Source organism: Phoxinus phoxinus (genome assembly GCF_949152265.1).
Source record: "Phoxinus phoxinus genome assembly, chromosome: 23".
In the NCBI taxonomy this organism is placed as follows: Eukaryota; Metazoa; Chordata; class Actinopteri; order Cypriniformes; family Leuciscidae; genus Phoxinus; species Phoxinus phoxinus.
In genome coordinates this window covers 12,774,442-12,799,609 of record NC_136898.1, presented here as the reverse complement: position 1 = coordinate 12,799,609, position 25,168 = coordinate 12,774,442, and the positions used below count along the sequence as shown (strand labels likewise).

General features: G+C 37.0%; 1 protein-coding gene across 1 annotated transcript in view; it reads left to right on the top strand.

Moving 5' to 3' along the window:
• Nucleotides 1-25,168, top strand: part of cxadr (CXADR Ig-like cell adhesion molecule) — a 49,160-nt gene that overhangs the window by 630 nt on the left and 23,362 nt on the right. The gene's annotated exons all lie outside the window — the stretch shown is intronic.

Here is a 25,168-nt window from a genome sequence, read left to right as displayed (position 1 = left end):
ACCACGGCGATATTTAGACACAAATAATTTATATAGATTCCCAGCTGATAGAGAATTTTTGTTATTAATAAATGAAATTCATTTATAATTTTTTAATAATAATTTATTAAATAATAAATGTAACGTGTATAAGGGACAATAGGAAAACACAATAGCCTACATTAAAAATAATCCTGCTAAAAGCTTATACACGTCCCGACTTGAAGTAACGTTAACGGGTAATAACGTTACGTGTTATACCCTGCTGTGTATATTCGGAGAGTTAAGTTTGTTTTTATTTTCATCGTCGATTTAACGACGCCTTGATGCCAACAATCCCAGTCCGCGCAAAGCTGTTTATTTAGCGGTATATTTCCATTATCTGTATGACGTCTTATCTTATGCTGCTGCTGAAGCAGATTTGCGTCATTTCCATTTGTTTTCAAGCTTAGGTGGAATTATACATTTTCCAGAATACATTTCTTGAATATTGTTGTTGTTAGTTAGCAGTTTACACAATAGGCTTAACCGTCTTAAAGCCATCAAGAGGGGCTTCTTTCAGACTGCCATCTGCCAATACAAGCTCCACGTGTACCCCCCTTTTCAGGAAGACTCCTCGAGACTGAGGTTGCTTATTATTATCCAGTCTATACACGACCTGATATTGATTGATCCCTTGGCTTAGAATGCAAACAGTCACACTAGGTTTGCCAGTGGACTTGTCTCCAGTTAACATTGATTTTCTGTGAGTTGCACATGCTGTCTACAAGTATTTGGCACTTCTGGTTGTTGGCTGACTAGCTGGTGGTTCATGCGAGGAAGGGAATGAGTGTAACACAAGCATTAACAAAGAATCTAGCTACTCCTCTGCTTATTTTTGAGTAACATAAACTGCTTGTTGAGTTGTGGTAAAAGGTTATCTGTGTTCTTTAGATAGAAATTCAGGTTGCATAGCATACAGACCAGCACAAGGAAGAAATAAAGTGAGAAAGAATGTTATGGATATGGTCGATGACTTCCCAGGCCACTGGTTACTGATAAACTAGAATCTTACAATAACACACACACTGCTTTTGGTTTAATGCATGTGTGGAATGTGTGCAAGCTTGCTCGTGGTGTTTATCTGAGCTATTTCCCATTACTGTGGGATACACTCGGGTATGTTTTTGTAGGCTTGCCTTGTGGATGACAATGACATTTATTCCATGGTGTTAACTTGTCAAACTCATTAACGCGTCACAACATAATTTTGAGTCTGACATTTGTGTGCTCTGTGTCCTTCTCAGCAGCATTGTTTTAGGTACTGTATATGTATATATATTGTATATTGTATATGTCATTTGTTATAATTGAATATATAAAATATATATGAGACTTCTGTCAATGATCTTTCATGAATATTATGTGCACTGTTAGACATTTCAAAGGGTTTTTACAGTAACTTACTGGCAACAGAAAGTAGTCTGTATACTACAAACCAGCTTTAAATTACAGCAAATCTTTTGCAGAAATAAGACCACATTTTGCCTTCTCTGGTTAAATACGACACCTCTCCTGACTTATTGCATGTGGTGACGTGGTGACAAGGTGACCGTTATTTTAGAACGCATCACGTTAAAGGTACAACATTTAAAGGTACATAAGAATTTTGTCCAAAAACCACTTGCACAGTGCAAGTGGGCACTTTATATTTCTTTCAATTGTGTACAACATTATCCTACATTTTTAGGATCCTAATTCTAAATTCAGATAGCCTAAATTCTCAATTTTAAATAGTGCCCGTCTCTTGTCCCCTGTCAATGACGTAATATTTGCGTTATCCCGGTTTCTGCTTGTACTGCCAGTAACGATGGCGACAGATGTGAACAACTATGTCATTTTTAGCGGCATGCTGTTGTTGTGTTGTTCAAACATTATGGATCATGGCAAGCAGACTTTGGGTCAAAAGGAGAACTAAAACGAGGATCAATATCAGCGTGGCGTTTTCGAGATGCGGAGAGATTCGCGGCAAACTTCGACTTGACAGAGCTCCTTCACGACTTGACGCCGCTCTTGCATGTACTTTATTAGACAGGTTAGCAAATGTACATAAAACAAATCAATGTTATAGCTCAACATGATGAAATTAATATGATCTAGGGATGGGCAACGATTAATCGCATCCAAAATAAAAGTTTGTGTTTAAATAATATATGTAGGCCTATGTTTACTGTGTATAATTATTTTGTATATAAATACACACACGTATGCATGTATATATTTAAGAAAAATGTGTTATTTATATATAAATATTTATATATAAATAATGTATAAATATATACATAGTTCTTAAATATATATATATAATATATATATATATATATATATATATATATATATATATATATATATATATGTAAGGAATAATTGACGACAGGCCGTTGAATTATTATAAAAATAATGCACACCCGAGGTGGTAATGCGGAGTGGCCGTTACACCTCGGGTGTGCATTATTTTTATAATAATTCAACGGCCTGGAGTCAATTATTCCGCTTATACTACAGTTACCACACCTCGAAATATTGTTCAGATGATGTATTTCAAGACGTTTGTAAAGTTTTTGTCATTAAAACGCTCTTGTATGTAGGACTAATTCCTTGCGCATCTAAACTGCATGCTCCGTTGCTAATTCCAAAACGTCATTTTAGAGTTAGTAACAGAGGTTTGAGCCGCTGATAGCAGACTAATGCTGGACACACTTAACGACTAGAAACATTCTCTGACTGTGAATGCAGCAGATTTTAAACACCACTGTGAACACAGACTGAACGCGCTGAAAACGCGTGCATGATCAGTCATAACATAAGTATCAAATTACATTCATAACCGGCCTTAGAGAGAAGCATGTGCGTCAATATTATTATTTATTTATTAATTCAATTCGTTTTAATTAATTCGTTCATTCTTTTTTTCTATTAGTGACAGTAGACTACTAGACTAATAAATGAAACACAAAGCCCTTTTAACAAGTATAGACCTATCAATTTTATTTATTTGTTATATTCTCTTCAATAATTACGAAAACCCGTGCAACAGGACTATCAATTTATTTAAATATTCAGTTTAATTTTCTATTGATTATGAATAGGACTGTTTACTTTATTTATTAAAATTAAACTGCATGTTTTCATTGATTGTGAAGTTAGACATTGAAAATTGCAGATCAAGCGCATGGGGCTGCAGCTTTTTCTTGTTATGAATTGTATCGTATTGTCCGTTATTACAGTTGACTACGCGAAGTGATATGGAACTGTAATGAGGTCAAGACCTGCCGGAACTACTTTAGCCGTGCGGTTCCCTGAAAATAATTGCACACCTCAGAACGTTCGTCAACCAATCAGATTCAAGCATTCAACGGCCCTATAGTATAAATATATATAATGTATTTATATATACAAAATAATTATACACAGTACACATACATATATTATTATAAACACAAACTTTTATTTTGGATGCGATTAATCGTTGCCCATCCCGAATATGATCAGTATGTTATTCTAATGTTGATCTAGTTTACTACTAGTCTCATATAGCCAACAAACTAACACATAGAATAACATTATAACTTTCAACACACTCAAATGCAGTTTAGTGTGATAGTGTAACGTTAGACCAAGTGAAACAGCGCTGCGTTACCTCAAGTTGTATTCGTCAAATAAACTGACCTGTGTGAGTAATTCAGCACTTGCGGGTAGTTCGGTAGAATTAAATGTCCTCATTCTTTTATATCTGTGGGACTCGCGTGTGGCGCTGATATCTGTCTCTCATAGCAATCACGCCCTGCTTCATACCACAGTTATGTTAAAAAACATGAATGTTTTCACTCATCCATAAACATTATTAGATTCATCAGCAATAGCATGACAGCAGTTCCATGATTCTGCTTATTCACTGTGTCATCAATCTACGCCTTTATTATTGTAAGAGGTTAGCGACCCCTAGCGGCAAAAACAATTTACATATTGTAGCTTTAAATGCCGTGACGCGAAACCCTTAGTGGAAGAAGAACACATGCAACTACAAAAGAAGAGTGTTTACAACTGTGACAGTGAGCGCTCATCAGGATCAACTGAATGCTGGATTTTCTGAAGTATGTGAAGTTCGCGGCTCTATTGTTTCAGTTAACTTGCACAACGTTCTTGAATTAATAATTTATTAGATGTACGCTGGTCTGTTATTGTAGGGACATCGACTTTACATTTTCACACTAAACATGATGCAGAACAAAACAAACTGTGATTTAGGGCTGCACGATTTTGGCCAAAATGATAATCCCGATTATTTTGATCAATATTGAGATCATGATTAATTATCACGATTATTTGTTGATTTGTCACATAGGCTAATTATTACTGCTTTTTACATCCATATTGTGCTACATTTCCTGCTAATGTACAAATATGTGCATCAAAATAAAATGGGTCCTCTTATTCACCAAAATTCAGTGCATCTCCAGAATAAATACAAATAAGTAATTTATTAATATTTTAAATTGTATTTATATTTTATATACATTGTATTTATAATAATTATTAGGATAGACTAGAGATATTATCTTCTGTTATAATTGTTAGCTCTCAAACTACTTAAATAATATTTGCATATATATTAATATTTTGCAATATACATGTATAGCAAAATCTTTCGATCAATAGTTTTATATTTATCCATGTTTTTTTAAATCCATTTTAACCAAAATAACTTTTAGGAGATGATGTGCAATTAAAATGTAAAATCTTTCTCTTCTGTGAAAATTGACTAAAATATTGATGACTCGCTACAGATTTTTGTCCAATCAAATGTTCCCTAATAACGACCATAACACCAAGCACCAAATCAGGGTTTGTAACTAAGCTGATTGGCTTCTTTTTAAAGACTTCTGGTTTTAATAGGAATTGTCAACACAGAACATTTCTCCCGTCTACTCTAAGCCATTTCGTATATTCACCGTTCAAATACTAAGTAATTTTTTTTATGTGTATATTTTATTAAAAATCAAAGAGAGCTTGCAGGCTTTTTTTAAAGTTTGAGACAACACTCTGTCTTCACTGTCCAGTCCTGTAGTCTTTCCTGTTCTGTCCTATAATCCCTAGTGTCCATTAAAGATATATTCCCAAAAGTACCTTCCACAGGCTCTGACAGGCCTGTCCCTTCACTTAGATATTATCCAGATGCTGTCAGACATCCCTGGTCAGTCAGCACTTTTATTTTGCCCCTGCGGTCGTGTATGTGCGCAAGATCACTCATTCATGTCCGGCCCATGTTGTAGTATGCACTCAAGTCCTCAATGCTATCTGCTTCTCCTTTCTAAAGTTTGACTCACACTTGTCTTCAAAAGCCATTAAGAACCCTACAGGACCTTCCCATTAATAAACGACTGAGTAGTGTCTTTTTTTAACCCCGTTTAAGGTCAGTGTACTGCTCCGAAAACCTCCTCAACCTTGTGTAGACCTGTGATGTAGTTACCTGATAAACCTACCAACTCTGGAGACCCTGCCTGGAGACCGTTGCTAGGAGACCTGTAGCACACAGCAACACGGGTCCTTGGAAAGTGATTGTAGAGAATCACTTTTTTTTGTTCACTGTTATAGAGTGGTTTCCTGATTACTTTTTTTCCAAACATAGTCATCCAGCTAATGTAGGTGGAACCCAATGAAAAATTAAATCTTGGGTTCTGTTTTTGAGCTTTGCACATTTACAATGGCATATGCACACTATCGTTCAAAAGTTTGTGGTCGGTAAGATATTCTTATTTTGAAAATAATTCATACTTTTATTCAGTAAGTGTGCATTACATTTATCAAAAGTGACCTTAAAGGCATTTAAAATGTTACAAAAAGTCTGTGTTCTTTTAACCGTTTTATTCGTGGAAAAAAAAATTATGTATCACGGTTTCCACAAAAATATAAATGACACTGAAGACTGGAGTAATGGCTTCTGAAAACAGCTGTGCCATCACACGAATAAGTTGCATTTTAAAATATACTAAAATAGTAAACAATGTTTTAAATTGTAATAATATTTTACTATATTTTTATCTTTTCTTTTTTTCGAAAGCATTAAAATACTTAAATGTATGTATTTTATAGGCTATATATTTTTTTCATCACTTAATGTCACCTTTTTCCAGACAAGTATTGCTCTGAGGTCTCAAAAATTAGAGAAGAGGTTTCTACAGTAAGAGTCAGTCAGGTTTCAGCAGAACATGCTTCATGTTACCCTCCACGACAATGGTTTATTAGTAAATGAGGACTTCCACATAATGACAATGACAAGCTAAAATTTTGAAACGGGGTTTGAAATTTGTAAAAAAAAAATACCAGGCAGATTTCTTACCATCTAATTAAAAAAAATCACATTTCAATGGATGTCGGCGGTACACTTCGTGTTTAAAGGGTTAATGTAAGGCACTTTTTTTAAATAATCACATTGCAGTTACTGTTCTTAAGAAATATAATTTCTAATTAGCTTACTTTTAGAATAAACAAAAACTGTTTGACGTAGGCACCCACAGAGAGGAAACGATGTTGAGAAGGTACAGCTGAAGGGCATGCTGTGAGGCAAAAAGATATTTATTTGTCTTTGTGTAATCTGAGGAGAGATGAGTTGCTGAGTTATAGCCTCAGGCCACAATCTGTATTCTGTTTTGCAGCAGCGTTGTCTAATCCAACCACAAAGCCTCTCAAAACGATATGTGGACTTCACCTGCGACTCAAAGCCCTGTGTTTTGCTCCCTCTGTGTCTTTCTCCTCCTCTCAACACAACGTTCCCCCTGGTGCTGTCCTCCTGAATAAGGGACTGAGCTTTAGAGTAGAATCACACTCTGAGCACCTGTGTTTGTGCTGTATGCCCTCCATCTAAGAGAGGACACACTACCCGTATGAATATTCAGGCCTCTGCTTCATAAATATTTTAGGATGCAAGACTCGTACTTGAGACTCAGACAACACCTACTCCTGTTACGTTACAACCCTCTGATCCAGTGTGCCAAGCCCCCCCCCCCCCCCCTCGCTCTCTCTCTCACCTTTTTTCATTGCCCTCTTTTTCAATTTGGAGAGTAAGTGGGCCATTACGGCGAGCTGATCACGTTCCATTAGATCTAGTGATAATGATAAATAACCAAGGTTGTAAGGTGTTTTTTTTTTCCTGGTCACTATAGTTTCACTTGCTATGCATTCATGGATCATCACTTGCACATGCTGAAATAGGCAACCCGGGAACAGAGGGGAGTGGAAAGAGATTCAAACAGAAAGGAGAGATTGGAGCAGAGGTTAAAGTCATGGATGAGTGTATGAGTGGGAGTTAGAAGAGGATGGAGGGAAGAAAGTGTGATCATTGTAAGTATATCATGTGAGACGCAGAGACGAATGAAACAAGGAATCTAAAGGGATAATGGAAGAGAATGGAATCGTATTTCAGAGGGATTTGGCAGGGTTGAGGGTTAAGTATGTAATGGCTGGTAGGAGTTTTTCTCTCTTTTTTTCAGGGATGTGTGAATCATTGTGAAGCTCAGATCATAGCCAAGTAGACTTGGGCTGGGATTTACACTTCTCCCATCTCACTGTTCTGATAAACCTTCCATAAACACAAGGTCATGAAACCTCTTGTTCTGCGTCTCTCCATCCATCACACATCAGCTCATAGGCACCACCTTGTTTTTTTCTGCAATGATAAGAGGACCTGTAGTGCATCCATCATTGTGTCCCTCGGCTCACCCCCTCAGTAATGCTTATATCCCATAATGAGTCTTAATGCAGACACATGACTAATAAACTCCCATTTGTGATTCAGACAGAAATTCAATGAGTTGGTGATTTTAGCTGATTTAATGAGGAATCGGCTGACAACTAGATTTTTGAAAGATCATGTGACGCTTAAAGGGGTCATGACATGTTTTTTTTTATTTTTTTTATTATGTTCCCTTAGGTGCAAATATAGTATTACTATAGTTTTTTTTACCAAAAACTTTTAAAATGTAGTGATTTATGACCTTTTCCCACCCTGTTTCTCATCCTCTGATTCAAACAGTCTGTTTTGGGGGGGTTTCCCCTTTAAGAGTTCAGTGTTAACGCCCACTGTTATGATTGGCTAACGTCAGTGCCTATGCATCAATTATTAACGCCCCCAGCCAGAACCTGTGCGGATTCAGCGTATTTAAAAAGTAGTTTAAAGTTTTAAACACATTACTTACAGTTTGCGTCGTCGTTGTTGAGCCCAGAATAGTCGGCACGGACTTATCTTTGAGCAACAGTTTTCTGGCAAAGCCAGCATCATTTTGGAATTTGTTCTCAAAACAGTCATCCTTCAAATGTATAGAACAGACGCTTAAACTAACACTGCTGTGACTGAGACGTCCGCAAAAAATAAAGTGCATCCATTTTCCCCTGACGACTGGATCTTTCGCAGCGTATTCAAAGATGTTGTTTGTCCACAGCCAGGAACAGCACATCTGTGGCATCGTAATTTCACTGTACACAGACCCACTCGCTGTCCGTCGACTGAACACTTGTGAGGCGCGCGGGCGCGACAACGATACGAAATGAGCGTAGTTGCCTTGCGCTTTAAGCGTAGTTGTCTTGTGACGGAGGCGGTCATATGCAAACGCTGGTACGTCACTTCGTACCGTGACGTCACTTCTTACCATGAATCCAGAACGAGCTGTATTTAGAGCTTGATTAAATAAATGATTCGTTTATAATGGGGAGGACGTCTTAAGCTATGAAACTTGCAGGACGTTTTAATGGTACAAAGACCTCTTATATACTAAAAGATTAAGGCAAATTTGGTTTCTCATGTCATGACCCCTTTAAGACTGTAATTGAAAAACTGCTGAAAATTTAGTTTTGCCATCACAGAAATAAATGACTTTGTTTATTTTTTATTAAATAGCCTATATAAATTGTTTAAAATTTAAATTCAACCTTGGGGAACATTTAAAAACTGATTTCAAAAACATAAAAAATCTTGCCACCCCTAAACCTTTGAATGGTATAGTTTTACACTTTCTGGTGATCTATGGAGTTTAAACTAAGCAAGCCAAGCAATGATTGAGTAACTAGTAATGCGTCATAAACACACCGATGACGTTGGTCAGAATTACTCAGAATTCTAGATCGTGTCCTCCCTGTTTAGAGACTGCTAGGTTGGGTTAACATGATCCTTTCTTTGTGTCCTCCCGGTCCTCCGAGGACAGTGTTTATGTGTGGTGCTGTGCACATAGCTCACAAATTTTATCTTAGATAATCAGCATATTTCTGCATTTATTCACATGGAAAAGTAGTCAGTCATGCAGCAGTTTTTCTTAATCCAAAAACAGTTGTTCTTTAATCCAAATTGGTAGGAGGGAACATATTCTCTAAAAGTATGTGGCTTCTAATGCATGGTGTATAGGCTTATGTGTTTTGTGTGGGAGAGAGTGGTCATGCTCCAGTGTGAGATTATATTTGCCTTAGAGACTGTGTGCGTGTGCGTGTGTGTATGCCTGCCAGTTTGACATTGGTATGTCTGTGTGAAGGTGTACACACAAGTCTTGGTGCAGTCACAGTGTGTGAGTTTTTTTTTCACTATGCTGGAATTATGTCTACAGGGATTTACTTTAGCAGGTCTTCTCCACAGAAGCTTTATGTTCCAGCACTGTCTCTTTCTGTCTCTCTTACACAAACATTAACTGGAAAAATAAAGTTTGTTATCAGTCTGCTTAAGAATCAGCTGGAGAATAAAATCAAATATTGACACTTAAGGCTGATTTATACTTCTGTGTCGGACCTACAGCGTAGCCTCTGCACTGTAGGTTACACAGGGGTGTTATGTGCAATTACACATGCAGGGAGGGGTTCTAGTAGACCAATCACAACGTAGCGCTGTTACATTTTTGGTGAGGTGCACGCCAGGCTACCTTATCCCTGGTCCAGCATTAGCCAAACATTTAAACAGTTAAACATTGCCAAATTCAGAGATGGTTTTAAAGCTGCACTTCACTTTCAGACAGAAGCAAGAAATCCGTTCCAGCTCTCTACAATTAGATAATAATCTAGATTGGGGAAATGTAATCATGTGTAAGACCTTTGTCACTATGTTGTATGTTATCAAAGAGATTTAGTTCCTCCAGAAGTAAGGAAGCGAGATGTAAAGCAGCTGTGTAGAAACCCATTTTAGGCTTTTTATCTCATTGAGAAACATTACACACACATTATTGACTGCCAGCGTGTAAGAGAAAAAGCAAATTTGCAAATTTGAAAAAACAAAACAAATGCTATGCTCTCTTGTCTCATATCAACCCCCTCAACAACACACACACACACACACTTACACACACGTCCTGCCTCTGCATTAGCATTCAAGTCAACACCACTCTAATGTTAAGGCAAATTGTAATCTGTTCCTACATATGTAAATTACCCTAGCGTGCGGGAAAAAGTGATTTGTTTTCCCTAGATATTCATTAGTATGCACTTTTTTCTTTCTTCTATGTGCTATTTTCTCAGCATGGGGAGGATTCATGTCACAATCTTTATATTTAGCCCGTGGTGCACATACGCAACCTATTTTGTAATATTTTACAAATAACATCTTGGGCTCTGGCCCAGTTCCAATAAATCAACCATCTATCTCTCATCTTTGCCCAAACAATTGAAACAAACTGTTTCATTACAGCCTTCATGATAATTTCCAACGTTCTGCTTCTGGGGCTATATTAGACAGTGATCATGCATAGATGTGAGTTGAGTTTATATGTTGTAAAGGGGGAAGAAGGAAGTTTACAGTACATTTCAGCGCAAATATAGTTTTTCATGTGATGTTAGGAAACAAAAGCTAAAAAGCATCTGCAAGGCCCACCTGCCGAGTATAACCTTGAACATGGGTGTCAACAGCTTGTCTCTGTGTGTGTATGACATGACCCTGTCATTGCATTAAGTTTTGGATTTAGGTGTTAACACCCTCAGGGATGTGGTGATTAGGGGTCTAGTCACCAGTTTCTTGAGCCATCTCACATTTACATTCATTCTCAGCTCAGGGCCAGATTAATTACGCATTAATACATAGAATCAGTATCAGCGTGCCAAATTTAGCCAAGATTTTCATCTGGTGTCCCTGGTCAGGTTAATGTAAAAAAGAAAAGAAAAAAAAGACTACCACATTAGAATCCCCATAAATGTTCACAATTGTGATTTTACATTTGTGATTTCACATTTGTAACACTTTTTTATTATTATTATTATTTGGATAGATGGATAAGATAAATATAAGTTTGTAAGAATGTTCTCAAGTGCAAAAAAAAACAACTTACGTTTTGTCCTGCAAACAATCTTAAAGGGATAGTTCACACCCAAAAATGATTAATTCACCTGAAGAACACAAATGAGGGTCTTTTCGATGAAATCTGAGAGCTTTCTATACTCTTCATAGACCGTTACGCAGCTACCTTTTTGATGCTTCAAAAAGCTTAACTAAAATCGTGAAACTAATCCATATCAATTGAGCGTTTTAGTTCATTTTTTCTGAAGACACAATCGCTCTATATGATAAATGGATTCAATTTAGGGATTTATTCACATATAAACAATCATCAACTCGCACATCAGTTGTGGTAAACGGAAGATTAAGCATGTTCGCTTGACGTGCAAGAACCAGTGAGATTCATTGTTACGCTGCACTTTTGAGCTTCCGCAAGAACAAATGAGATTTGTTCCCACACGTCAGGTTCGGTTGAGCTTCTGTTTATTTCCGCTGATCAATTTTTAAATGTGAATCAAATTAAATCTGTTCATCATATAAAGCGATCGCTTCTCTTCATAAAATTTGGACTAAACCGCTCAATTCATATGGATTTAGTTTTACGATCTCTTTATCAACTTTTTGAAGCGTCAAATTGGCAGTTGCATAGCTATCAGTGGAGGGACAGAAAGCTCTCAGATTTCATCAAAAATATCTTCATTTGTCTTCCTAAGATGAGCAAATGTCTTACGGGTTTGGATGGAACAACATAAGGGTGAGTAATTGATGTCAGTTTTAATTTTTGGGTGAACTATCCCTTAAAGAAAAAGAAAACAAACATTAAGAAATGTTTTGGGGAATGCAAAATATTCAAATTATAGAAAATAGCACTTAAGAATTTTATTGTTAAGAATGTTTCGTGAATCTGGCCCTTGGATACTGGACAGCATCAGTGTAAATTGCAAATAGTGATTCATTCATTTTCAGTGTGTGTGCATGAAGGTCCAGGGCTGTATGTATTTGCTACAGCATTTTGCTTAAAGCCAGTGCACATTAAAGAGAGCTTAAATGGAAACAGAAATATTGAGATTTAGTTGCAGAGAGAAAATCTGAGATATTGAGAAAATAAGTGTGTAATTGACTGCAGAACACATTGTTTCCCTGGAGACTGCCTCTGGATATAATAAGCTGTGTTTTCATGGTATTTGGCAAACCGTAATGTTTGAAGTGGAATTAGTTCTGTTGTGAACAAATAAAACCTTTTTTTACCCATGCAGTGGTAGTTATGAAGTTTAACCTAGTTTTTGAATTCTTTATGCTGAAATCTTTGTCTGTTTTAACTTAAGTGAGCATTTTGCATATACATTGTGTGTGTGTGTGTAATGGCTTCTGCTGTAGATGTTCCTCTGAAAAAATGCTTTATGGCAGCCAGCTGTTAAGTGTCTTAATGGATTCATGTTTAATTCATGGCCACATCACAAGGCACATCTCTTTTCTCAGTGTCATTCTCTCATCCCTTTCCGTCCTGTGCGCAAGTATCAGAAGGAATTTATTTTTTATTTTTTTGCCATCTCAGTACTTTCAGAGCATTCTCTTTTATCTCCCTTTTCATTCTGTATAAAGTGATGCATTTAGGCAGCACTAGGTGTTCTGTAATCCTCAGATTTACTGTTTTTCTCTGGTGTGCTCTCATCTGACACAAATACAACACACATTTAAAATGTCCTTTGTTCAGCCAGAGGCACGTTCCACCTTTTTAAAATCAGAACTTTGACATTTTGCTTCATTCTTTATAGTGTTTACAATGATTTGACATTTACCTTCACACATGAGAAGACTCTCTAGACCCTACTGTACTGACACATTGGAAAACTTAAGTTTAACTGTTTGTAGAAGGTTAATGATTACTTTTTCTCTTGTGCATAAAACAAGGCCTGAATAAACAAGGCTTCCCTACGAATATTAGCGTATTCTATCTCTACTTATCTGTCCCAGTTTCTTTACTGGTGAGAATATGAATTCCTTCAGCATCATAGAAAGATCCTCGCTTGCAGAACCCACCCAAGCTGAAGCCTCAAGCTTTCCTGGTTTGCAAAATAAAACAAAAGTTGTTAAGCCTCTTGGCTACAGTGTGAAATATTTCAAATGAAATGTCAGGTTTGATTTCTGTCAAATTGAATGCATCAGATACGTTTGTCACCACATAGGTTTATGGCGTGTCATTTTTTGCAAAGCCATTCCGTTGTTCTGCTTGACTTATTTATTCAATATGTTTTGCAAGATGATTTAAATGAAGATTAATACTGGGTCTTTTTCTGTCTCATATAGCCTATCCTACCTATTGTGGTTTAAAAAGGTTCCATGTTAATGGAGATTTGAGTATAAATACAGCATTTGATGCATTTTAGGTTTTCATTTTAGCCTTTGTCAAATAAGAAGTTAGTGTATATGAGCACTTTAGTGTTCTTGCTCAACTTTTGGCTCAACTGATTCTTTGATTGAGGTTTCTTGCTGAGAGTGAAAGCCTGTTAGCTGAGATCAGACACTTTCATTGGGATTACTGGGCTGAGCTGCCTGTCTGACCCTGACTGATCTATAAGCTGAGAGACAGCTGTCTGTCTGTTTGACCACTCCTGAATTAACCTCTTTGGATTCAAGACCAAGAAGCTTTTAGTGTGTTTGTATCACTGTGTGCATGTGCAAATGAGTGCATGTTGTGTGGGCTTATTGGCTTTCAAAGCACATGGGCAGTTGTTGAGCTTGAGAAGAAAGTGACATTTGTAGGAATATTATCAGATTTGATCAATAAGTGACTTATTTGATGAATTAATGTTCTTCTTTCATTGGAATGGTCAAATATGCAGGTTTAACTTTATACATTTCATTTTAGTTCTGTAGAGTCTATAATCTATTTTAAGAATGTAATATTTGACTGTGAAAAGGTCATCTGTGTGTTTTCTGGTCTGGTGAATGTGGCTTTGTTAAACAAACATGTCTAGGTGTGAGCTGGATGCTGATGCGAGCCATAATCTACCCAGAAGGCTTTCACTGCTTCACTGTCCTCATATTGCCCTCCAAACATCTACAAAATCAAATATGGTGTTTTTACATAACAGCAAAATAGATGTTTTGTTTGTTTGTTTGCAAGTATTGAAACTACTTGGATCAAGATGAGTATGTTAGATCTGAAGGTTGTTTTTTAAGTACTTGGAAATTATGCCTACCCACAAAAGCTTACAGACTACAAGATTCTCTAGTCCAAAAATAGTCGTTCTGCCAGATATTCTTAGATGAAGTAATTTTATGTAGCGTCTTCCTGGAGTGGTGCTGGATTTAAATAATGACACAATTAAAGGTGGTGTGGAGGAGGAAGGCAAGCTGTTAAAAAAATAACTGGGAAATGGTAAAAGAAGAACAGGAACACAATAATCTTTGCATTCACAGATGGAACCCCCCCCCCCCCCCCATAAATGCCCCTTTTTACAAGATGTAAAATAAGTCTTTGATGTCCCCAGAGTGAGTATGTGAAGTTTTAGCTTAAAATACCCCACAGATAATTTTACAGCATGTTAAAATTGTCCCTTTTCGAGGGTGAGCAAAACGTGTAATTTTGTGTGTCCCTTTAAATGCAAATGAGCTACTGCTCCCGTGACAGAGGGCAGAGCTTCAACAGCTCGTTCTTAGCAGCTTGCAGACACACACTAAAATGTCAGAAACTGTTCTGCCTTTTATGTTCAAACCAGAGTCGGACAATGGAGAGACTCAAGAAGAAGTGATGCAACAGGACGTTTCTGAATGGTTTGTTGATGAATTTGTAGCTGGAGTTGACTATCTTAAAGTCTTTGATTAGCATATTCTGTCATGATAATCTATAAATCGCTTGTGTGGGAACTGTTGTAAGATGCCTACAGAGTGATATGCTATTGCATTTTTGTTATGTACTGTATTGCAATAAATGTGAAAAGTCAGCTTGAGCAGACTCCCAAATGTGCTCTATACAACAACTCTTCTTCTCACCCCCTTTGTTGCGTGTTCCCGGGGGCAGAGTTTATATAAATTTTAGGGTTAGGGATGTCACTAACTCGGGTGGAAGCTTGTGTAGTCCCTATCAGTCATTTGTTGTAGTCATTAAAAAGCCATTTCTGTATATTAAAATATCTCCCTTTGCTTTGAACTTTGAGCGTCGTAACTTTGCAGATGTTGTGTATGCTCAAACACTAACTAAAGTTAGAAATGTGAAATCATAATCAACCACTCCTTTAATTCAAAGGAAAGGCAAAGTGTATTTCATGTACCGAGACCTTGCTTCTATATCACTTTCATACATATTCAGTGGCACTGTTAGTGCAGTTTTACATTTTATCTACAGTCCAGAACAGGGAGGGAAATTAACTTTTTTTTGTCCACCTGCCACTGTGGCTGGGGGATACCAAAATCTACCAGCTACTCGACGTTTTTACCAGCCAGTTTTTTGTTTTTAACCGACAATGTGTAACTGCATGTTGAAAATGAATACTACAAGATCTACAATACTTAAGCCGTTTATCCCATAGGGTAAAGTCTCAAGGTGTGCCTCCTCTAAAAGTGTCCTGGTAAAACAGCATGCTACTTTTATTTACCCGCCACGGTGGCTGGTAGGTGAAGCGAGTTTACCAGGCAGTCACAACACAAAATCACCAGCATTTGGGCTGGTGCTAATTTCCATCCCTGGTCCAGAAGATGCTCCACTTTCCCCTCATTCTGCTGATAATAGTGGCATTTTGTGACAACCCAAAGAATGTCGATCTTCCTTTCTATTAGGGCTGTGCGATATTGAAGAAAAATGCGATATGCGATAACTCCTTAAATAATGCGATATTCGATATGCGATACGATAATGCTTATAGTGTGTAAAATAAACTTAAATTATCTTTAAAATATATTTAAAATGATATAACCTACATGTGTTTCACATTCTTTTTATGACAAGAAAACATCCTTATAACTTCTGAAAGTGAACATCAGACTTTTACTGTAGCGTAAGAAGTGTTATTTTAACATCAGTGTAAACCTCAGGGCTTCAGGTTATCCTACATTAGGTTTATTTAATAAAAGATACTGAATCATAAAATATAAAAATAAAACATTGCTTAGTTTTCACTGTATGAATTAAATATATCCTGATACTTATTAAAGCTAAAAAAAAATTGTCTTTTGTTCATGACCCCATTTTTTGCAAGCTGTTGCGATATGCAAATTGCGATATATACATTTGCGATATTTCGATAAATTCGATATATAGCGCAGCCCTACTTTCTATCTTTTTTATCACCGGGTGAAGTTTTTTTCTCTAAACAGAGATTGTTCTTGCATGTCTTTAATGTTACTTACTCTTTGAATGGTTAAGAGAATCTTTTTAATTCAAAGCAAAGGCAAAGTGAATTTCATGCACCGATTGGTCCATTTCCAGTTAAATGTTGAGAGAAACATGGATTGCATATTGTATGCGTGTATGGTGCCACACAATGTGCTGTGCCCCACAGAAGGCTTGTGATGCATATATTCAGTTATTTTTGAAGCAGACCTTGCTGCTAAATCACATTCACATTCATATCCAGTGGCACTGTTAGTGCAGTTCTACACTATTTATCTATACAGTCCAGATATTTCACTCTCCCATCATTCTGCTGATGTCAAAGAATGTCCATCTTACTTTCTATCTTTTTTTTTTATTACCACCAGGTGAAGTTTTTTTTTCTTCTCTAAAAAGAGTTGTTGTGTGGAAATGGCATTTGCTTTAATGTTTGACATTCAGAGGGTCTCTTTCTTCCTCTTCCTCAGTAATAGACCCTGACAGATTTGCTGAGCCTGAGGGAGCAACGCACACAGAGGTGCGCTCAACACACCTGCTGGTTTGTTTTTCTTGCTTGTGTGTAATGCATGAGATCGCTCATCATATTGAGACCATGTTCACTGCAGTGGTCCATACAGATTGGCCTGTGTGGAGTCGACTTAGTGTGTATTATCGTAAGCAGGGCTGGGTGTGATCTGATGTGCTATCACCTAGTGCTATCACCTAGTGACTAAAGTCCTATCTTTACTGTCCTGCTGTCTCTTTCATAATGAACACCAGGAACAGCTAAAACCTGCAGGGGGAGGGACACATTTTACAAGAGATATTTGTTTTTGCGCCACAAACACAACAAAACTAAAATGCTGTCATTGTTTTTTATTCAGATTCACTGATTTATAACTGGTATATTATAGTTTTGTTGTCACTTACAGTTTGAATAGAATGCAACAGTCAGGTTCTGGAAGTAAAAGTCCCATTAATTTTCATAGGGGATTTTATTTTTAACAATAACTTGAAACCTTTAAAGTCCCTGTGAACTGAAAGTTCACCACAAGAGGTTTGTTCTCACAAGTTAATTCAATTCACCACAAGACTAGTAATGTGCGCTAGCAAAGTAAATAGGTAAATTTTTATTTGATGACAGACCTAATGTGAGCTACTGTACAAGGTTAATTGATGGTATGCTTTTGAAGTCATCAGTGCACGTTATTTCGTTTAACAGTAGAATTCCTTGTGAATGCGACATTACCCATGATTCTGTAATGAAATCTTTGCCAATCAGAGAACTGTGGCAAGCAAATTGTGCCTAAAGAGCTCTCGTTGACTGCCCACTTCCATGAAGTACTATAAATGACGTATGTCATTCTCGCTGTGATCTCAATACTTCATTTGTATATATATCTACAAAATTTTTTTATAGGGTATATCGTAAAATAAAAATGTTGTTTCTAGTGTTGTCAAAATTACAGAATTATTCGGTACAAAGTCGGTACTAAAATTGTAAAACTTTGAGTGCTGCTGAGCGGAATCGTTAACACCGCTGATTGGCCATTGTGTTCATGCGCTCATCTGATTTGTCTGTGATTGGCTACAATGATCAGCGCACAGGAGCGTTTGAGAGCATAGGTAAGTGTTTGAAAGTGCCCCAAACGCTCCCGTGTGTATCTGTGTAAGTGCTCGGTGAAGAGCGTCTTTGATGTATATTTACAACAGGTTTTTGAAGCGCTGATCATTGTAGCCATGGGTAGATCATTGAGACGCTTTGGCTTCACTTTTCAGGGCTTGTGTGTGCGGCACGCTTGGCTCTACAGCGCTCAAAGCGTCACATTTTTCCACAAGTCGGTACTTTTGACAACACTAGTTGTTTCTATAAACACTTTAAAAATCAAAAGTTTTGTGTTTTTCATTGGGTTTTGATTCCGTTTTCATTTGCAGTGCTTCATGGGATTGTAATTATTTCCCTCATTATTAAAGCGGTTAACTACCCAGTCTTTTACCTTTTTTATTTTTTATTTTTTACTTTCAAGTGCTTTTTTGCTTTAAATCAAAGGTAGTAATGTTGTTGTTATACACATTGTAGCTGGTTGGTTTGATTCCAGGCTCCTTAAAAAAAAACTTTTTTGTAAAATCCATATGGGAAAAATGTATCCAGAACCAAGGAAGCTGCTGAAAAAGGGAGCGGGCACTTTATTAGCATGGCGTGTTGATTGTATTGGGTATGAATTCTAGAACATGAATTCATGTTCTGGATCTGTGATGATCTGTTGAGTTTTAGTGCAGTGCTGGTAATGGCATTGTGCCCATTCAGACAATGTCACTTATCTTTTGTCAAGTGCTATTGATTTACACTGGCACACATTTTATCAAATTCACAGCTTGCCAAGCTCCCAGTGGAGCCATCATTGGAAATACAATATTCTGTTGATGAAAATAAAATGCTGTTGCAGCCGGGGGCAGATGCTGTGTCTGGAAAACACCCACAGTTTTTAATCCTAAACTAAACTCTTTGTCCATGGAAAAATTACTTCCACATTTTCCACCGTATATGTTAAGCGATTCTTTTCTCACTTGTTTTGGGTGAGTGTGTGAACTAGTTGCTATTATCTTGGGCACTACCGGCTGGTTCTGTAGGGAAAGCTATGTATAGAACTGCATATAACACAGACTAATCTTCTTCTTCCAGTCTGCCCCAACCTCACGACCCCGCTTACACACTCTCTAGGAGTCATGATAAGACACTACTGTTCAAAAGTTTGGGGTCGATGAGCATAAAGTCTTAGGCTTCATTTATTTGATAAAAAATACAATAAAACCAGTAATATTGTGAAATAATATTATTCATTAAAATAGTTTTTTATTTTAATATACTTTATTATAATATAATTTATTCCTGTAATTGCAAAGATGATTTTTTTTTTTAGCAGCAATTACTAAAATCTTTAGTCTCACATGATTCTTCAGAAATCACACCACTGATTTGGTTCTTTAGAAACAGTTCTCATTATTATCAGTGTTGAAAACTGTTGTGCTGCTTAATATTATTGTGGAAACAGAGATTAAATGTTTTCAGGATTCTTTGAATAGAAAGTTCAAAAGAGCATTTATTTGAAATAGAAATATTTTTTTACATTAATGACTTCACTGTCACTTGATCAATTTTGATGTGTGTCCTTGCTGAATAAAAGTTGAATTACTTAAATACAAATTCTTACTGACCCCAAACTTTAAACCATATGGTAAAATACAAAATTGGTTATAGAATGCTAAATTATGGTTGAATTCTGAATTAAATTTAATCACTTTGAAGATATGTTGGATTTGAACTTTTATGTGTATCCACAGATGTTTCAGACAGATTTCACAGTAAGTGCTGTAATGTTTTTTCCTGCTGATCTCAGCAGGCTGACCTGTATAAGAGGTTTGAGCGATGCCTTTCCCTTACATCAGGGAGGATTTTAATCTATTAGGCTACATGCTATAGACTTACAGAATGTATGCCTGTGAGTGTATATGGCTTATCTGCATTCTGTTAACATTACAGTCCAGTAGTTTGTATTTCAGGCTATGAGCAAGCGCTGTATGTGCATGCATATGTTGAAGCTACTAATTAGTTTTTCAGTAATTGCAATGTTTGTCTATTTTCAGTGATTTTTCTGTGCATGCTTGGCTAATTTCATTGCACTGGTCAAATTTGGCCTATTTCTTATTTTGTTAAACAAATTAAACTGCACACACAGATTGATGTTCATTTAATAGATTTGTTTCTGAGTGGTTGCGTTTCGTGGACATATAATCAGTTCTGGGACGTGCCTGTAACTTTTCTAGGAAACAAAACTATCTAGGATTCCCTGCATTGGTGACGACTCGAGAGCACCAACTACACAGAGGATTTGTGAAGTCATGCTGTCAGAATAAATTGGTACTCTGTATTTTCCACTCTGTCTCTCCAACATACTTTTCAAGCATTGCTGCTGCTGCTGTGGTCAAAATTTGGCAGGTGTTCTATATGTTAAGCTGTAGAGAAGCCAGGCAGTCGCAATGACGTTTTTAGGCCAGCCCTCTCTTTCATAAGCAGCCATTGCTAATAACTCTGAGAAGAGGCCTCGTTACTGCCAAACTAGTTTGGGTCTTTAATCCTTAATTGAGCACTGCGGTTCAGGAGAGAATGTTCTAGAATGATATTCACGCTCTGTCAGTCTGAGCCCTCCGCTCTCTTGGCCCCTCCGAAATCATTAAAGACATGCGTGAGAACTTCAAGCCGTTGTGTGTACATGTGTGAGTGTGGGATTATGTGTGCCGGTTTTACATGATTGGTGTTGTAGCTCTCAATTAAACCGTTAATTTAATGGGTGCTCAAGGTATTGTGTGTAGTGTCTGTTCTGCTTTGTAAAGAAGACCAGCTCTGAGTTACTGATCAAAGACTGAGTCTGGTTTTGTCTGATTAGAAAAATACACTAAAATGAGATGTATCCACGTTTAACTTCTCTTCTGCCCACCCAACTCTATTCTGCAAGACCAATTAAACCTATTTATTGGACTGTCCCTTTTAATGCAAGTAGAAAACATTTGTATGAAGTAAGCTCACTTAAGGACTTGTTTAGTAAGATTTGACAAGAAAAGGTTTTAGAAATTGTATCATATGTTAAGGTTAAAAATATTGTATAATATTAATTAAGTTATTTTTTCTGTTTGCTTGGTTTTTATTGTTATTGTATTACTGTATGTGTAACTTGTATTTTTTGTAATTCGGTTTTTGCCATGAATATAGCCACAGATGTTGACATGGCATTAAATAAAACTATACTGATACTTCTCTTCTGCCCCATGCAAGAGCAGATTTATCAATTTACATCTTCATTCCGGTCTCATTCATGGCATTTTCCCCACCCGTATTACTTGTACTGTACGCTTTATACTTCTCACTGTGAGCTTTATACTTAACTTTACTCAAATAACATTGTTCACCAGGGATACCACACACATTTTCTTCCTGTAACTTCTATGTTGTATTCACTCTGTTTTGTATTACAGTATTACAATTTATTCACGCTCCAAACTTGCCTCTTGTCATAAACAAGAAAAAGTGCAATAAAAAATTATCCAGAGACAGAGCAGTGTTTATTTTTTTAAGCTGCTTTGTGATTCTAGTTGTTGTGGGAATAGTTTTGATATGTAAGGCAGATGGAAGAGGTCACTAAACCGGTGGGTTTAGTTCCGATTGGGTGTGTCGTCCGATGGCTCAAGTTGTATATGTGAGTTTGTTTGACATGGATTGAAAAAGAGAGACAGACTGTGGAAATATATGCGTTTCAAGATTAATGTGGGTCCCAGTAGTCAGGAGAGATTTATGGAATCAGCAGTCTCTCTTTACCTGGGGTCTTTCTCCTGGACTGGCCTCTCAGCAAGCATGTACCATTCACACGATCCTCCTGTCTTTACATGAATTGAGAAAGGTCTCCATGGTTAAACCATGAATTGCTCCTGTTAGTCTACTTTCTTGGATTCTGTTTGTGTTACTTTGTGACCATGATCATATCTTAAAGAGATGGTTCACCCAAAAATAAAAAAAATGGTCATTTACGCAGACTTGTGTGATTCCAAACTTGTAAGACTTTCTATATTTCTTCCTTTTTAAACTTGTAAAATTCTAATCTTGTGTTGTTGTTTTTTTTATTGTTATTTTTTCAGTTCCACAGATTTACTTGGAATGTGTTGACTAAGCTAACATGAAATTTGTGCTCATAGAAAAATTCCACAGAATTGGAACGACTGTTATTGTTCTACACATTCCCTGTGTACTGTAGCCTATGTTTGTTAATATAGCCCAATATTTGGGCTAAATCGATTATGCTTTCAGCTTTGGATATTTTGGGCACAATTTTTCATTTATTAAGTGTGAAGCTCTTTTGCGGTAGTGGTGCAAAGCTGTTGATCTGGCATGTGAATGCTATATCTTTCTAATTTGTCTTCCCTCTTTAACTAACTCTGGTACACAGGAGAATTCGGTTTTCATCCAAATTAGGGATGCACGATTAATTGCAATTAACCCGAAATCGCGCTGTGTTTCTGCGGGAGAGCGCCCTCTGGCTTTCAGATGGAGCAGCATTTACAACTGATCACAGAGCTGTGCTTCACTGACAAACTGCATAAAAAAATGTGCATTCTTTGCCAAATCGCATATGGTTTAATTTCAAATAATTGTGTAGCCCTAATCCCAATACAACAGAAAACAAAATCATGTATTTCCAGCATAAAGTGTGGGAGTCTTACTCTTAACCATAGACAAAGGAGATTTTTACTATGGGAAAGTGTTGCATTATTTGTGGTGGGGGAGGGGTGTGTTTGAGTGACCCAGAGGTGGGCAGGGAAAATGTAAATGGTTTTGCATTCATTACTGTGTTTGTCTCAGGGTTAGGGAGCAGAGGGGAGAGGAAAGGTCACTAGTTCTTTGTCTGAAGGGCAGAAAAAAGGAGAGGAGGAGGGAGTTGATAAGCAGATGCTAGGGGAAATGAGAGCAATGGCCCATTGGCTCAGGCACCTTATAAGATGGTAAATGAGCAGCCTCTTATTCTTTGAGGACGAGAGAATCAAAGATTCCCATCTCTGATAAGAGATCTGCTAATGGTACTTTACACTGCTGGCCACTGACTTTTTCTCTTTTCTGTTCAGTTCATTTCCTCTTCAGATTATTTATTAACAGGAATGGTAATAAAATGTTATTAGGAGGCATATTTGCAGGAAAAGCAAGAATTACAATACAATATTATACAATACATACATGTAATGATTTAGCAGATGCTTTTATCCAAAGTGACTTACAAATGAGGAAAAGCATGAGGAATTTATCATGCTGGAGCCAACAATAATAACAGCACTACTGCAGAAAAGTAGAATTGTACAAATGCTAAAACTGATGTGGTGTTTTTTTTTTTTTTCATGCTTATTGATTAATTAAGGGCTTAATAGCATGTTCCCTGTCGGTCAATGTGTGTTTGCATACCACTGCACAGGCTGTTCATGTCGCAGACATAAGTCATCAGCGTGTTCACGTGGAACCTCTGGCATACAATAAATATTATTAGGCTATACACTGATTAGTTTTGCTAGCTAAACAAACCAAATTTATATTTGTGAATATATTTAAGAATTTGTTTACGTTTGGTATGCAGTACTGTTATTAACTACTACTGGTGAATGACACGTGATGTAGTAACGTTGTCTCCGGTCTTCTGGGCTGTGCGCGGTCATGCTTTCTGGAGGGGTGGCTTTGGACGGCGATTTGCAGGGAGCGTTGGACGTACGCTTTTAGTGCTATCAGGCTAAAGTTAGCATTTTCCCAGATGTCCTACTGCACCTTTAAATAATTGTTGAATTGGCACAAAATTAATGTGCTCATCTTCTGCTCTTGTTTCTTTGTAGACTACTTAACATCATTTTCTGTTTAACTCTTAAAGCCAAACATTTAACTCAATCCAGATGTTGGCTGTAGGGAGGAGATGTTTCATTAAAAAAAAAATATATTATTCAAATTAATTATTGCATATTTAGGCCTTTTGCTTCCTGCTCAGAGAGAGAGTGAGTAATTTTAAACTAGCTGGCGTCTGCAGTGTTTTTTAAATGGGAATTATCTGCAAGTAGTAATCCTTCCTTCCCCATCCTGGAAAATATGCCATGCATGCCACGATCCTCTATAGAGCCGTCACACTCTGCTTTGTCATTTTTCTTCTACTGCCGGAACCCCAAAATAACTTCCACTGCTGCTTCTAAAATGAGAGTTTATGTGAGCAAGAGAGAGAGAGCTCAGTTTGTACTCCAGCCATCCTCGTATGACAACCTAATTACAATTCAAGCTGTGCTGTACTGCATGCAAAACAGCCACACATGCTAATATGTAGAACAATCTTGTTAGTTTTGAAATGCATTAACTGTGTTCTGTTTGTCTGTACACCAAAGGGATGGACTAAGATGTCTTATCGGCTGTGAAAAGATTCTTCCAAATCTCCCTCCTGTTGCATATCAAATATGCGGGGGGTGACCTTTCCTTTCCTGAGTGTGGCTCAGATATCGCTGAATTGACTTTGGAAAATGGATATGTGACGTACATGATTTTAGTGTGGTTTTCAGCGTGGTTTTCATAATGGATAAATGTCCTTCACTCGCCAGCAATCCTATTGACACAAGCACACTCACTCTTACCTCCTTGCACATACAGTATTCATGCCTGCACACATTTATATATTTTTTTAATAGGGCTGCATGATATTGAAAAAACTAACATTGCAAAACTGACAATTGGGGTGTTCAACAAAAAAAAAAAATAGGGTGTTGGATAAACTCTTTACAGAAACCAACTCAAATCTTTTTAAGTAGCCATATTTTAGATTTCAGAGTGACATGTGGAACACAGCAAATGAAGTGAGCTGAGATGCTGAGATGCTCACTGTACATGAACTGCACACATGTAAATGAACGGTGTTGCACTTCACACCATGGCACATATCTTTAATACATTTTCTCAGTGTTATGAAGTTCCAAAACATACCTTCAGTTTAATGTTGCATTGAAAGTGTCTTGAAAAACATAATAAGTAGCAATAGTAT